The following is a 4,997-nucleotide window of genomic DNA, read 5'->3' as shown; positions in this document are numbered from 1 at the left end:
GTGGTGAAATGAGGAGCCTGCAGCTGTGGCGTCAGGATATGTTGGTAGATGAGGAGGAGGATGATGTTTCGGTACCGGTACCGTTTTTAAAGTATCGATTTGTCACCGGTATCGAATAAAACCCAAACTGTACCCAACCCTAACTATATGTTTACATGCCAACTAATTAGCTAATTCATTTCTGTCATTTAGAGCTGAGGGGAGCAACAGAGAGACAGACAACAGGACAGCAACAGAGAGACAGACAACAGGACAGCAACAGAAAGACAGACAACAGGACAGCAACAGAGAGACAGACAACAGGACAGCAACAGAGAGACAGACAACAGGACAGCAACAGAGAGACAATCCACGTTGGTAGTATGTAACGGTGATTAAAGGACGTCTAGGCGTATTAAAATAGTCATTTTTAATATCACACACCAATGGCAGCAATTTACCATGCAAGGCACCGGCCGGCCCGCTCACTGGGAGCAATTTGGGGTTTAGTGTCTTGCCCCAAGGACACCTTGACACATGGCCAGCCGGGGTTCGAACTGCCGTTCTACCGACCTTGCGATCGTTAGACACCGGCTCTACCTCCTGCGCCACAGCCGCCCCCCCCCCCAGCCGTGTGTCGGTCATGTGTGTCGGCAAGTCAGCGGTCGCAAGCTCGAGACTCAGTCGGGGTCATGTGTGCATATCAGGGGTCATGTGTTGGTCAGGGGTCATTCAGGGGTCATGTGTCGGTCAGGGGGTCAGAGGTCACGTGTGTGTCTCGTCTCTAGGGAGTTCCTATCCATATTCAGTTGTTGTGGTAGTAGGAAATCAACCGGTGTCTCCTGGCTGTCAAGCTTCACACGTCATGTGTACCTCTGACCCCCTCAATCCATGCGACTTCCTTCCGGGGCGCATGCTAGTGACGTCATCCGGACCTCCGGGGCGGCGCATGCTAGTGACATCATCCGGTTTCTGGATTTAAATGATTCATAGTTGGATGTTGCGACGCTGGCTGGTTAGGCTGGGTTAAATTAATCCTGGTTTAATTATTTAATCTAGGGTTAGTAGTAGTAAGTGAATGTAGGTTTTGAATGAACTAGTTTAGAATTAATCAGAGACCTGAGACCTGTTGTACATCTTCGTTTTAACCGTGTGGGGTTAGTTAAAGCAGGGATTAACACAGGATTAGTTTATATTCGGTGTCTGCCGTGCCATGATGCAATTCAAGACTTGATTATGGCTCTAAATTAAATTTAAAGGCTATAATTTAGATACTTCTTTTTAAACAAATGTCTCGTGAACCTGCTACTTTTTAAAGAAAGAATAAGAATTACTGTGGTAGTGGTGGTTGTTGTGGTAGTGGTGGTTGTTGTGGTTGTGGTGGTTGTTGTGGTAGTGGTGGTTGTTGTGGTAGTGGTGGTTGTTGTGGTGGTTGTTGTGGTAGTGGTGGTTGTTGTGGTAGTGGTGGTTGTTGTGGTGGTTGTTGTGGTTGTGGTGGTTGTTGTGGTGGTTGTTGTGGTTGTGGTGGTTGTTGTGGTGGTGGTTGTTGTGGTAGTGGTTGTTGTTGTGGTGGTTGTTGTTGTGGTGGTTGTTGTTGTGGTAGTGGTGGTTGTTGTGGTGGTTGTTGTGGTTGTTGTTGTGGTAGTGGTGGTTGTTGTGGTAGTGGTGGTTGTTGTGGTGGTTGTTGTGGTAGTGGTGGTTGTTGTGGTAGTGGTGGTTGTTGTGGTGGTTGTTGTGGTTGTGGTGGTTGTTGTGGTGGTTGTTGTGGTTGTGGTGGTTGTTGTGGTGGTGGTTGTTGTGGTAGTGGTTGTTGTTGTGGTGGTTGTTGTTGTGGTGGTTGTTGTTGTGGTAGTGGTGGTTGTTGTGGTGGTTGTTGTGGTGGTTGTTGTTGTGGTAGTGGTGGTTGTTGTGGTGGTTGTTGTGGTTGTTGTTGTGGTAGTTGTGGTGGTTGTTGTGGTTGTTGTTGTGGTGGTTGTTGTTGTGGTAGTTGTGGTGGTTGTTGTGGTGGTTGTTGTGGTGGTTGTTGTGGTGGTTGTTGTGGTTGTTGTTGTGGTAGTTGTGGTGGTTGTTGTTGTGGTTGTTGTTGTGGTTGTTGTTGTGGTAGTGGTGGTTGTTGTGGTAAACAGTGTATTTACGTGGAGTAGTACACCGAGCATAATAAAAACATTATCTGGTCAGTTGTCTCTCTCCTTCGTTGTAAACGTGTCATTCCCCTGAGATATAGGTTGTTGTAAACAGGCAGTGACAGCGGAATGCACCGTTTAGTGGAACCCGGGATACAGGATTTAAAATATTGATTCGGTCGCAATTAAAGATGTCAGAACTCCTTCTGCTTTTAGTATTTTCTTTTGTTTGTTTGCTTTTCCTACGTGATCCATGTCAGTTTTAAGTGCTTTAGTTGTGGAGTTAGACCCAGGTTGCAATCTCTCACATCAAAAACATTTTAGGATTAAAATGAAGACAATACTATCCGTTTTTCAGCAATTAGAAAATTACAAAAAGGATTTATTTTTTATTTTTAAGTAATCATCTATCTGATATGTTACTTGCATACTGTGCCATATATTGTCATAATTCTGACTCTGTTGTCACAGTGGTGAAGCACGAAAAGTTTTATTCAAAGTGACTTATGTTGCAGTGCAGGGTTCGAGTTATAAGCTGATCTCTGTGGGGGTCTCCAAAATAACAGTGCGAAATGTTCTCATGCACGCGCGAATCATGCCCACACAGCGATGGGACTTACAAGTTTTAATTAGCTATAGGCAGTAGCGGATTAAGGTGGTCAGTGGCCCTAGGCTACTCCTTTGTGTGAGGACCCCCCGCCCCCATACACAAGCCTCCCCCCTCCACAAAATATACAACTCACGAGCACCCTGCACACACACACCACTCATAATGCTTTACCATAAAACACTTAAACACTTTAATAACACAATAACACAACAGTGTTAATAATGCAAAGAATTAAAAAAAAGGTTCAGTGCATTCAGTTCTGTCTCTATTGCTCTCCTCTCCCGTTGTCTCTCTGTTACTGTCCTGTTGTCCGTCTCTCTGTTGCTCCCCTCAGCTCTAAATGACAGAAATGAATTAGCTAATTAGTTGGCATGTAAACATATAGTTAGGGTTGGGTACAGTTTGGGTTTTATTCGATACCGGTGACAAATCGATACTTTAAAAACGGTACCGGTACCGAAACATCATCCTCATCCTCATCCTCCTCCTCAAATACCAACATATCCTGACGCTACAGCTGCAGGCTACTCATTTTACCACATCAACAGCCCCACATGAAACAACAGCTATAAAAGCGATAGTCACACATGTATCTCGGCCAATAATTGTGTTATTTTTGCTATACAGAAGGAGCGAAAAATACATGTACACTAGGTTAGTAAAAAGTAAAAGCCACCTTACCTTTACGGAGACAAGATAGACCAAAGTGGTCTGTTTTCAGTAGGCTGCGGTCGCGGTCCTGGAACCCATGATGCTGACGTCCGAAGTCCTTTCTTTATCCAAGATTGGATGAACGGGAGAGGGTCAAAAAATGGCCTTTTTTTGGGCGGCATGGTAGCTACTGTATGTATATACTCCTGTATAGCTAATGAATGAATGTTTGCTTCTCAATAATAGGCTAGGTGCACGATCTCACTACTTCCTGAAAGGCAACTGGTATATGAACATATCCTGTCTCACTCTATTGGTTTAATTGATTAATCAGCTGTGCACTGTGTGTTCCAACGGTTTACCGCACAGCTGATTAATCAACCTTTTGCTGTTGCACAATATTCTACTGCGCCCCATGGTGTCTTGGTGGTGAAGTGCAGGCAGTCAAAGGCCTACTGTCATTCACAGGAGATTAATGGTGCGCGTAGCTCTTTTGGAAAACGTGTTTATTTTACAGTATTTATAATATAAATTAAATAATATTCATTACATTGACATTTTGATCAAATAATAGTTGTGGTAATGTATTATTAGCGACCCCCACATATTTTTGATTTTACTGCCTTCATGGGAGCTCAGAGAGTCTCAGACCATCTCTATGGGAGCTCAGCTCCCATTGGCTCCCACATAACTCGAACCCTGTTGCAGTGAATGTATATATATGTATATGAGTGTATATGTATATATATTATTATATCATATTATTAATGTGATGGTCTTGGCTTGTTATAGAGCTTCGAAGCGTATCGTCAGAATGTAGAATGTAGTTTGTTTGAGTTTGTTGAACTTACTTACCTCGGTTGAAGCCCAAGATCTCAAAGGTCCCCATGTTTTTCAAACAGCTGATAGCAGCGTTGTGCAACATTTAGGCCTAAAGTTTCTTGTCCAATTCAATCAAATAAAATGTTGATTCGTTTTCACATTGACTATCTCTTGTCTCTAAGTTCATTTATACATTGTTAAGAATACATTGTTGGCGCACATGTCCTGTAGACTCGCGAGAGTTAGTGAGATATGCGAGATTCACTCCAAGAAAGATGGCGGTCTAGTCTAATCAGGTTCTTGTGATGAACAACCTCCCTACTCATAATCCAGTATCTAGCTGCTCTATTCTATTCTATTAGACAGTAGAATGTGTCAAAGTGGGAGTGGCTTGTATCAAAGTGGGTGGAGCTTGTGTCAAAGTGGGTGGAGCTTGTGTCAAAGTGGGAGTGGCTTAGACAGTTAAGGGGCGTGGCCAGACATAATCCTAACAGTCTCTGACTGTCTCTGACTCTTCTTTCGTGTAACGTCAGAGGTCCAACTCGGTGTCGCGTAGCCATGCCCGCATCTCTGGTTCTAGGTCGAAGAGGCTGGCTTCTGAGGGTGGTCTATATAAGGGGCAGATGGTGATTATGTGGTCGGCGGTCTGCTCTGGGTCACCGCACTCGCATGCCGCACTGTCCGCCAGGCCCCACGCCTTCATTGATGTTTTAAAGCGACCGACACCAGTTCGTAGACGGTTCAGTGTGGTCCATTGCCGGCGTGGTAGGTCGTCTCCTCCAATGGCGCCATCTCCTGGGTCCCAGATGTAG

This window comes from Nansenia antarctica (assembly GCF_963989245.1).
Source record: "Nansenia antarctica genome assembly, chromosome: 2".
In the NCBI taxonomy this organism is placed as follows: Eukaryota; Metazoa; Chordata; class Actinopteri; order Argentiniformes; family Microstomatidae; genus Nansenia; species Nansenia antarctica.
Note: the sequence above shows the minus strand (reverse complement) of the source record.